Below are 12356 nucleotides of genomic sequence, written 5' to 3'. Positions count from 1 at the left end.
ATGAAGGAATAGGATCTCGGTGGAATTGTTGTCGGTGCAGATTCAATGCACTGAATGGCCTCCTTCTGCACTGTAGGCATTCTATGGTGTCGAAAGTGTTAGTGCGGGTCTGCCTACAGTATCACTGATGTGGAGATGCTAGGGTAAACACAGTAAGAAATTTCACAACACCAGGTTAAAGTCCAACAGTTTATTTGTAGCACAAGGCACTTCATCAGCTTCATCCTGGACCACAATGTCGTCACTTTCAACAACCAGTTCTTCATCCAGACACACAGAACAGCCTTGGGGACCAAATTCACGCCTCAATATGCCAACATCTTCATGCATAGGTTCCAACAAGACCTCTTCACCGCACAACTGATGCTGTACACTAGATACATCGATGACATTTTTTTCCTTTGGACTCATGGTGAACAATCACTGAAACAACTATATGATGACATCAACAAGTTCCATCCCACCATCAGACTCACCATGGACTACTCTCTGGAATCGGTTGCATTCTTGGACACATGCATCTCCATTAAGGATGGTCACCTCAGCACTTCACTGTACTGCAAGCCCACAGACAACCTCACGATGCTCCACTTCTCCATCTTCTACCCTAAACATGTTAAAGAAGCCATCCCCTACAGATAAACCCTCTGAATGCACAGGATCTGCTCAGATGAGAAGGATCGCAACAGACACCTCCAGACACTGAAAGATGTCCTCATAAGAACAGGATATGGCACTTAACTCATCGATCAACAGTTCCAACATGCCACAGCAAAAAACTGCATTGACCTCCTCAGCAGACAAACACGGGACACGACGGACAGAGTACCCTTAGTCGTCCAGTGCTTCCCCGGAGTGGAGAAGCTACAACATCTTCTCCAGAGTCTTCAACATATCATTGATGACGATGAACATCTCGCCAGGGCCATCCCCACACCCCCACTTCTTGCCTTCAAGCAACTGCACAACCTCAAACAGACCATTGTCCGCAGCAAACTACCCAGCCTTCAGGAGAACAGTGACAACAATACCACACAACCCTGCCACATTAACATGCTGGATCATTGACATGGATGCCATCATCTCACATGAGAACACCATCCACCAGGGACACAGTACATACACTTGCAACTCGGCCAACATTGTCTACCTGATACACTGCAGGGAAAGGATGTCCCGAAGCATGGTACATTAGGGAGACCATGCGGATGCTATGACAACGGATGAATGAACATTGCTTGACAATCACCAGGCAAGACTGTTCCCTTCCTGTTGGGGAACACTTCAGTGGTCACAGGCATTCGGCTTCTGATCTTCGGGTAAGTGTTCTCCAAGATGGCCTTCACGACACACAACAACGCAGAGTCGCTGAGCAGAGACTGATAGCCAAGTTCCGCACACATGAGGGTGACCTCAACTGGGATCTTGAGTTCATGTCACACTATCTGTAACCCCCACAATGTGCCTGGACTTGCAAAATCTCACTAACTGTCCTGGCTGGAGACAATACACATCTCTTTAACCTGTGCTTAATGTTCTCTCTACTCACATTGTATGTTTAAGACTTGATTACCTGTAAAGACTTGCATTCCAACCATTATTCTGTAAATTGAGTTTGTGTTTTTATATGTCCTGTTTGTGAATAGAACTCCCGCTTACCTGATGATGGGGCAGGGCTCCGAACGCTAGTTACTTTTGCTACCAAATAAACCTGTTCCACTTTAACTGGTGTTGTGAGACTTCTTACTGGACAGCACTACCCACAGTGTGATGAGTCACTTGACCAGAGTGTCACAGCCACCCTTGGACCAGACAAAGATCTGTGTGGAAGCAAGCATGGAGGCAGTTTCCAACTTGGACTTTGTGCCTAGTTTTGTGTTACCAATAATCATTTAATGGTTAATTATATAAGATTCAGAACCTTTCCCTGAGACTACAACACTAACCCTTTTCCCTCTGGGTATGAGTATTTTTTTCACTTCTCTTAATGTATAGAAGTTGCGGATTGTTGCACCTTCCACGTCTAACCATCTCTAGACGAGTTAAAACATCACTCCCAGGAATCGGACCAAGAACCTCCTGCTCCGTACGGTCCTTTACTCGCTAAGCTTTCCGGGAGGTAATTGCAGATTTGGGGTCAAAGCGAGCGGGAGAGAGAGAGACGGATCGCAAAGCTGTTTAAAGAAGCTACAGGGAATGATTTGCAATCGGACGTAAAACTGTTTTTCTGCCATTTCCAATGAGGTGGAATTCGTGAACTGGAGTTCATTCAACTGTGAATGAATGAACACAGGTTCATTCCCAGTTGAAGTTAAATGGTTGATGAAGACGTCATTGACTGCACCAAGGTTTTGCGCTTCCTCGCACTGCCGGGTCAACTATCGGTGCAGGAACCGGTAACTAAACGAGTCAGTACGAGAAAACGATTGAGAAAAGAGATTGCCCATCCACACCGCTTATAGTATGTTATCCACCAGATGGCGCTGCTGTGTAGTAACAGCGTTTGAGTTAAGATAGCAGCTTACTGCAACTACAGCGGGAAGGTCTACATGTGATGAACAGGTTCAGTTTATATGTCTAAGTCGCACACGTTTAAAAGCAAGCGAAAGAGAAAACGCCAACATTTGGAAGGATTACAGATAAGCACAGGACACAAGTTCAGCTTCCTATTCGGCTCAAAAGGCAAATGCTTTCACTGGGTCAGTTCTGATGTAAGACCACCGATCTGAAACATTAACATTATTTCCCTCTCCGTCGTTGCTAAGTATCTCTAGCGTTTTCTGTTTTGGCTTCACTGAGATAATCAGAAGAGAGAATAATTGTATTTCACAAATTAATGGCACAAACTGTTATCACTGAACTTCAAATACAATTGTTCAAACAAAGTTCAGCAGAATTGAAATTTTAAGAATTATTTTTCTCTGCATAATTCCGGGGCACGAGGATGAAGGTTCATTTTCTTCAAAGCAAGGGGTGTTACTTATTCCATCCCTAATCGTCCTTCAAGTTGCAATTAACAGTCAACCCCATTACTGTACATCTGAAGTTATGTATAGTCACTAGACCAGGTAAGGACAGTAGATTTCCTTCCCTAAAGGGAAATTGACAATGGTTTCATTTTCATCATTAGAATTTTAATTCCAGATTCGTTTTATTCAATCTCACCTCTGCCATGGTGGTGGGGTGCTTCGAACGCAGACCGTTTTCCTGGGTCGCTGGATTACCAGTCCAGCGACAAGACCACTACCCCACTGCCTCCCGGTGTGACTATTTTAACTAGCATTATATGACAATTCCTGACAGGCTATTTGTGATATCTGACTTAGAAATAAAATAATGATTGGAAATTTGATTTTGGATGAATTTTATTTAAATGAAAAGATGACTTTGATTCTACTCAGTTTTGCAACAAACTCCAAGTAACAATTTTGCTGTTTTTTTGTGAAGTACAATCCAAGGGCCAGAAAGCAAAATCTGAAAGAGAAACAACGAATACACGAAATACTCAGCAGGTCTGGCATCAATTGTGGATAGAGAAATAGTTAGCGTCTCAAATCAATTATCGACAGCACCCCAAAGTGATGCTTTTAGTTTATGACAAGCTTATATCCCATTGCATTTTCCGTGTAACTTCTTGTCTTCACATCAAAGTCTTTCATTTCACAACTGTGAAATAACCAGGGACAGCACGGTGGCACAGTGGTTAGCCCTGCTGCCTCACAGCGCCGGGGAACTGGGTTTGATTTCCGGCTTAGATCGCTGTCTGTGTGGAGCTTGCACTTTCTCCTCGTGTCTGCGTGGGTTTCCTCCGATTTTCTCCCACAGTCCAAAGATGTGCGTGTTAGGTGCATTGGCCATGCTAAATTGACCGTTAGTGTCCTGGGATGCGTAGGCTAGAGGGATTAGCGGGATAAAAATGTGGGTTTACATGGATAGAGTTTGGATGGGATTGTTGTCGGTGCAGGCTCGATGGGCCGAATCCTTCTGTATTGTAGAGATTCTGAGTATTTTTCAAATGTTAGGGTGTTTTTTGCTTCCAACCATTTCTGAAGTGTTTGTCCACCTTTCACCAATTTTCTAGATGTGTATGAAAAACTGGTTGAATTTAGAACTGTGTCACGACCCGCAAAAGACAGTTGCAAAATAAAATGATTGCAAAAGCTCTGCAAGATAATGTGTCAGCTCATTGTACAGCTCCAGATTGGAATTCACGTGTTATACCGATTCAAAAGCCGGGTGAAAGGTCTCAGTCCAGTCTCCCAAACTCTGGAGAGATGCAGCGCAAGTGAACGGGGCCGAGGACATAATCAGGTTATCAGCAGTTCTAAGCAGGGACGGTACCTTCACATAGGAGAAGAAGTAATCTATCTACCTGTTGCCTTTTTTTATTTGAAGTAGACACCCGAAGGCCCCTCTCAGACATCAGTGAACATTTAGTGAAGCGTGTCCAGCTTTGGCGTCTGTGCTTGCAGTCATTCAGCAATTGCTACTTGTTGTTTGCAGCACTGTAAAAAATCTAAAGACAATTCACACATCCCAAATCCCGTAATAAACATAATTCCTCATTGTACATAGGGTTCCACCAGTATTTTTGGATGGGGTGTGTCTGGTACAAAGAAAATTACAGCACAGCAACAGGCCTTTCGGCCCTCCGCGCCTGCAGGCTGCCCGACTGAACTAAAGCCCCCTACCCAAAGAACGAAGAAAATTAAATTGATGTCGATGATATTGATGTCGATATCAAACCGGCCCCTCTGCAATTCACCGAGGCTCGAGATTTAGGATTAAACATAGGTATTTAATGGCAGGGTTCTCTTTGTACGGTGTCATTTCTAGTTTCTACCGCATAGTGTATATATATATTACATAGATATAGAGGGCGCTGCATGCAAATCCCTGCAATGCTCGACTGTACTGCATCTCTCCAGAATTTGGGAGACTGGACAGACATTTCACTCGACTTTTGAATCAGAGTAATATGTGAATTCCAATCTGGAGTTGTACAATGCGCTGCCTCTATTCCAGAAATTATTAGGGATTGTCGCCACTTCACCAGATGGCGACTTTCACTGTGTACTACAGTCTGCTCAGAGCCTAACGCAAGATTTGAAAACTACCGCCAAAACTCTGTTTTATCCGAGAATTCACACTGAATTCCAAATGAGAACCTGTAAGGCGGGAATTAATTATGATTACTTAAGGAGCTTGACTGAAGATATCTTTTGAACACCAAGAGACAAATCCAAATCATTTTAATTTTTACGCAGAAATATTAGTTTTATGAAACGTGAATGCAGATTGAATGCACGAGGACTTATCTAGTCTACAGTGTGACTTAAACTGAAATGATATTACACGCTGCGACTCCAGTTACAGAAATAGAAACTTTTATTTAGATAGAATTTACAAAGCAGAGGTATACATAACAAATCTACACATTGAGTACTCGAGCTACATAGGACATACTGAACAATCACTAAAGCCACTGACTTTGATCTCTCGGCACTAATGTATTAACCTCCCATAATCTCAAGATAAGATCAAAATATTGCTGTTTCATTCATGTGCACTGTTGTAATATCTGCCTTAACCGTGGATTGGTGTGGTATTAACTAGTTAGATTCTTGTAGCATTTAAACATTTTTAAACAACTGACATGGCCAATCAGACACACACAGCAGGTTGCCCGTCCATCTCCAGTCATGATGTCCCCAACTATGCATGTAGATTGTGATTCTACCATCAAGCCCCGTTCCTATTTGCTCCTTAGCACAGAGCATGTTCTACAATTGCAATACATGCAAATGGCTAATGCTCAATGTACTTCAGTGGGAATTTGAGGTGTATAGCAATTCATCAGCAAGTAACTTTATCCAGTTCCATTTGTGAGACATTCTTGGCGGGATTCTCCAGCCGTGCTCACCTAAAAACCGCCCGACTTCAATGGACCTTTACATTGTCCGCATCCCACCCGCCGGCCGCCAGCACTCCAGCAGCGGGCGGGATGGGAGAAGTTCTTGAAAATAATGGCAAATGTGTCGGCTGTATTGGAAAGCAGGAAACAGCAGTGAGTAGTGCGCAGAGAAAACTGTCGGGAACAGAAAGTAATTGAAAATTGCTGTGGCTCAAATATATTATTTTTAGCATGGAAAAAATTTATCTCTAATAGAGATTCCCATCAGAAGCAATTGACAGTACAATTAGCAGTTTTATTTAAAAAAAAATTCCGAAAGGACTGGGAGTAATTCAATAGCACTTTCAAAGGGCTGGCCTAGGCACGATGGCCTGAATAGCCACATTCCTTTCTTTGTCTGATCCTATGAAAAGCCACACAAACATATAGCTAAATGTGGCCATATATTAAATATTATCTGGAAGACATTCCTAGGACTTGAGACCAAACGGATTTTAGTGGAATGGTGCAAATGAATGTGCTCTCTTTTATTCATGTTTTGCTGGTTTACAATCTGGTCTCAATTTAGCTGCTCATTTGTACTTGGAGAGGAGTACACCACAGTCCAAACTACACATAGTCTGTGGAAAGATTGATCTGAACAACACTTATTCTGTTTGTGAAGAAGTTGCTCATTAAACTTAGCTGAGACATTATTTACTTTATAATTTTCTCTGTTGGTGCTGCACAAAACATCTCTCTACGTTCACAATCATTGTGTCGTTCTATGTCCTCACAACCTACCTTCCAAGAATATTACTTCAATCCCTCAGCAATATTTGCTATCGGTTCTGCATGTAAACCCACTCAACCAGGAGGAACAAAATAGTCAGATAGGTCTGAGAGTGTATTGTGCAGGCTTTGACTTCTAGCGTACTTTGAGCTTTTCAAGGTAAGAATCATACAGCCCTACAGCGCAGAAAGAGGCCCTTCGGCCCATCGAGTCGGTACTGAACACAATCCCACCCAGGCCCTACCCCCATACATTACATCCACTAATCCCTCTAACCTCCGCATCCCTAGACAGTAAGGGGCAATTTCTTAGCATGGCCAATCAACTTAACCCACACATCTTTGGGCTGCGGGAGGAAACCAGAGTACCTGGAGGAAACCCACGCAGACACAAGGAGAATGTGCAAACTCCACACAGACAGTGACTTGAGCCGGGAATCGAATCCAGGACCCTGGAGCTGTGAAGCAGCAGTGCTAACCACTGTGCTAACGTGCCACCCGAATGTCAGTGTTGAGGGGAGGGGAGAGGTTTGGACATTTTTCTTGCGATTTGATACCAAGCCAATTTTAGTTTCTAGTTTTAATTCACGTAAACCCCACAGTTCCTTTACAGAGTGCGACATTAAGACAATTGCTGCCTAACACTAATGAAGCTATTGCCACTAACATCAATTGTCATCATATTATTTGTTATGTTTATAACTCAAAAGCTGTTATTCAGCAACATTCATGAAGGGACAGTAAGAAAATATTTGGTTTTAATGTGCTCTATAAAAAGTGGCACAAGTATATATATTTGAACTGTTATCTCAGGTTCAGATAAGTTTATAGAAGCAACTTCTTGCAAGTAATTGATACGTTGCGCTTGCGTTCATTGTACAGAGCGGCCCATCTTTCTGCCTTGGTATTGTTTGAGTGGGGGTGTTGCATAAACGGCCTTGTCACCTCTCTGCTGGTTTCTCGGTGGCAGATGGGGACATGCTTTTCTCTTCTCCATCTGCTGGTACTTTGTGTCTTTAGCTAGGTTGCTGAAATCCACAGTTGTATATACCATCTTGTTATTAGCTGCTTTTTGCATATGCTGCAAGACAACAGTACAAAGAGATTGATAGGAGATTGATTTTGGCAGTATCCAAATCCCTCTGTGCCCCAGATGGATTGTGCTTGGCCCAGGCTTTTTCTGCCTTCACTATTCACCTGACTGCCAGCCTTTTCTATGAGTACTTGGTTGCAACCCAACCCATGATCAGATCTTCGGGTAAGCGTTCTCCAAGGTGGTCTTCACGACACACGACTGCGCAGAGTCGCTGAGTAGAGACTGATAGCCAAGTTCCGTGCACCTGAGGATGGCCTCAACTGGGATCATGGATTCATGTCGCACTATCTATAATCCCCATGACTTGCCTGGGCTTGTAAAATCTCACTTACTGTCCTGTCTGGACACATCTCTTTAACCTACGCTAATGCTATCTCCTCTCACGTTGTCTGCATCTTTAAGACTTGAATAGCAGGTTAGCTGTAAAGACTTGCATTCTAATCAGTATTCCGTAAATTGTGTGTGACTTTATATGCCCTTCTCTGATCAGAACCTTCCACAGACCTGATGAAGGAACAGTGTTTCTGAAAGCTTATGGGATTACTACCAAATAAACTGGTTGGACTTTAACCTGTGTTGTGAGACTTCTTACTGTGTTTACCCCAGTCCAACGCCGATATCGTTACATCACTTCAATAAGGTACCAGAGGAAACCCAGTCTATAAAGTTATGTTCCAGCACGAGTTAATACTTCCAGGCGAATGATTAAATATACATATACACATATTATATATAAATGAAAGTCACTCAATAATCCTACAAGATAACAAAGGGAACAGAATAATTTCTATGTATTACATTCTAACCATGCCCAGGACTCAAGATGGAATGTCCACAGCAAAATCCAATGACAACCTTTGCTGCATAATCTCAATTCTCTTTTTTGTTGTTTAGGATATGGATTCCAGAAGAGCTTATTTTAAAATGCTTATTGGCAAGTTACCTGCTTTTCCTGAACACATCTTTTCTCTCTTCTTCTCTGTTTGCCTAGAATAAATGGATAGTAAATAATATGACTTAAAACTTTAAACATCAGCAAATTGCCTTTCAATGCACTACTGCCTGTGAACTACATCAATTAATGGAAACATCTCAATTTCACAGTCTAATGAAGCTCTTATTTTTCAAAGCAGATGTCCACTAATTATTACCATAATCTTTCATTGATTCATTTCAATGATTCATTTCTCATCAGCTCACCTGAAAACAAAATCTACACATTAGTTCAGAACAACTTATTAATATCAGTTGGCAATCAAATGAGTCTCAGTAATAATTATTAGAGTCAGTACCAGCTATTGCTCAAAGCAGATGGTCTGAATATGAATTAATCTAATTAAATTCAGTTAATTATTTACTTGATAGATCCAATTAGCTTCAACATCACAAGCTGGTCTCTTATTCAAGATTATGAAGGAAGGCAAGATGATTCGCTGGATTCCAGGGAAGTGCCGGAAGATTGGAAAGCGGCTAATGTTACGCCGTTGTTTAAGAAGGGTGCCAGGCAAAAGGCGGGGAATTATAGGCCAGTTAGTTTAACGTCTGTTGTAGGTAAAATGTAAGAATCCGTCATCAAGGAGGAAATAGCAAGGCATCTTGAGGGGAATTGCTTGATAGAGCAGACGCAGCACGGTTTCGTTAAGGGGAAGTCGTGTCTGACAAATTTACTGGAGTTCTATGAGGATGTTTCTAGGGCAGTGGATAGAGGAGAGCCGGTGGATGTGGTCTTTCTTGATTTTCAGAAGGCGTTTGACAAGATACCTCACAAGAGGTTATTGCAGAAGGTCAAGGGACATGGAGTTGGGGGTAGGGTGTTAGCGTGGATAGAGGACTGGTTGTCAAATAGGAGGCAGAGAGTGGGGGTCAATGGGTGCTATTCGGATTGGCGGTTGGTGACTAGTGGAGTGCCCCAGGGGTCGGTGCTGGGGCCTCAGCTATTTACCATTTATATAGATGATCTGGAGAAGGGAACCAAGTGTATGGTGTCGAAATTTGCTGATGACACCAAGATTGATGGAACGGCAAATTGCGCGGAGGGTGTGGAGAGTCTACAGAAGGATCTAGATAGGCTGGGCGAATGGGCCAGGAACTGGCAAATGGAATTTAATGTTGGCAAGTGCGAGGTGGTCCACTTTGGTAGGAATAATGGTAGGAAGGATTATTACTTACGTGGAGAAAAACTGCAGCAGGCGACGGTGCAGAGGGACCTCGGGGTCCTTGTGCATGAATCGCAAAAACCCAGCTTGCAGTTGCAGCAGGTGGTCAGGAAGGCTAATGGGATGCTGGCCTTCATAGCGAGGGGGATTGAATATAAAAGTAGGGAGGTCTTGCTGCGGCTGTATAGGGCATTGGTGAGGCCACAGCTGGAGTGCTGTGTGCAGTTTTGGGCGCCGTACTTACGCAAGGATATTTTGGCCTTGGAGGGAGCGCAGAGGACATTTACTAGGCTGATGCCGGAGTTGAGGGGGTTGAGCTATGAGGAGAGGCTGAATAGATTAGGCTTGTACTCGTTAGAGTTTAGAAGAATGAGGGGAGATCTCATTGAGACGTATAAGATGATGAATGGGATGGATAGGATAGAGGTGGAGAGACTCTTCCTGCTCAGAAAGGACAGTGGGACTAGGGGGCACAGCCTCAAGATAAAGTGGGGGGGGGGGACGGTTTAGAACAGAGTTGAGGAAGAATTTCTTCACTCAAAGGGTGGTGAATCTCTGGAATTCTCTGCCCATTGAAGTGGTGGAGGCTACCTTGCTAAATATTTGTAAGACGCGGGTTGATGGGTTTTTGATAAGAGAGGGGATTAAGGGTTATGGGGAGAGGGCGAGAATGTGGAACTGAGCCACGACAGATCAGCCATGATCTTATTGAATGGCGGGGCAGGCTTGAAGGGCCAGATGGCCTACTCCTGCTCCTATTTCTTATGTTCTTATGATCCTCATTATCTAGATTGTGAGGATAGATGGAGTGAGCCCAATACTTGGATAGTATCCTTTATCTAGGTTACAGGTTGATGTGGTCCATGGCCTTTGGATGTATTGGAACCAATCTGATGTAACCTATGCAACTTGGTTACTTTATGGCCTTTGCTATTGATAAAGTGCAGGATTTATTATTTTAGAAAGCCTTTGAGAAAATCTAACATGTAAGCATTTGGGATAAAGGAGAGTTACCATAATTTTACTTGTAGATTTGCAAGGAAACAATATGACTCCAGGGTAGCATACCATACTGCGCTTGCAGTAATTAAACATACCACTCTTTTCTGTCATATTTACCATGGGGCAGAACTAGGCTACAGGACTGCACTGTGAAATATGTCATGTTAGGATACTTGATGCAATACATAGTGTAAATATCTCTGGCAGTGATTCATCTGTTTGCCTCTTTACATTTAGTGAGATCCTACAAAATGTATTCTATTCACATGTGGATGGCATGCCTAGCAACTGAAGAGGTTGTCTAGTGATGCACAATAAATACAATAACATTTATCACTGAAGACTTCTCCATACTTACAGACCCTTTCTCAGTGTTCACTAAACTAATCCATAAATACAGTTACTTCAGACAAATATAATTCACTTACAATATCACTTCAGTTTATTGTAACTTGTGTTAAAAATCAAATATACTGAAAATTCGAAATCAAAACCATTCAGCAAATTCCAGCATGCTTACCTCTGCACACACAGAATTTACACAGAATTGATGTAATAATCAGGAGCAGGAGGAGAGCCCCACTCCCGATACAGATATAGATCCACCAGGGTATAACATCTGATTTTCGCTCTGCAAAATGTCAAAGTGCAAATATTTAACTCAATGTAATAGTTATATTACACCACAGGAAATGTGTGAACAATACAACATGCGCATCTTTCAACATTTAATTCAAGCACTGATACACAGTAACAGTATGATTTAATCTGACTGTTACCACATCCTGGTAAGTAAACATACTGGGTGCAAATAATACTGGTTAGAAATACACATGTATTGTTAAAATTGTGAGGATGACAATGGGGTATTGTGTAAAGGAGAAATGTTTTAATTTGCCGTTTCACTCCTCTCCCGTTCTAATTGTGCCCCCGTTCACCGTAAAAGCTCAGTCTTCCCTGAGCTTTGCTTAACCCCTATTAAAACGTGTCAATGCCATTTAAAATCGAACAGTTTCTATTTCAATTTCTCAACTACAGGGACAGGAGTTTTCCCAAAGGGTAAGGGTATTGCTACCTTGAAGAGGTTTCAAGTTTGCGAGAAAGCATTTGGGGAAAGAGTTCTTTTCTTGAAGCACGTTAAGCAGCGACATGTATCATATTAATGCATGTGCTTGTTCAATTCCAGATCACATTGTTGCCGCAAAAACTAGATATTGTTTTTTGGGTTCTTCACTCTCTAGTGAATATGGGTGCGCTATTAACACATTCGAATCAATGAAGGTCAATGCCATCCGAGTGACTTCGAATGAAGTTGCCTGTTAGGTTGGTGACCTTTTGTGTTAATATAAAATGCACAGGTTCTATTGTATCACTCTGCCTGCTGGCATCAGCGCTGCGAATGTGAACGGGTGTGACC

The 12356-nt window shown here is 42.5% G+C and overlaps 1 long non-coding RNA gene across 1 annotated transcript; it reads right to left on the bottom strand.

The window, feature by feature from the left end:
• Positions 1-5972: 5972 nt before the first annotated feature.
• Positions 5973-11566, bottom strand: LOC145342588 (uncharacterized). Its single transcript, XR_013886574.1, has 3 exons — positions 11460-11566; positions 8725-8768; positions 5973-7766 (listed from the first exon to the last, which is right to left on the bottom strand). It is a non-coding gene; the product is annotated as an uncharacterized LOC145342588 (long non-coding RNA).
• Positions 11567-12356: the final 790 nt, after the last annotated feature.

Source organism: Carcharhinus amblyrhynchos, chromosome 4 (assembly GCF_965287045.1).
Source record: "Carcharhinus amblyrhynchos chromosome 4, sCarAmb.v2.hapA, whole genome shotgun sequence".
In the NCBI taxonomy this organism is placed as follows: Eukaryota; Metazoa; Chordata; class Chondrichthyes; order Carcharhiniformes; family Carcharhinidae; genus Carcharhinus; species Carcharhinus amblyrhynchos.
The sequence above is the reverse complement of the archived record's forward strand: the minus strand, read 5'-3'. Positions and strand labels throughout refer to the sequence as shown.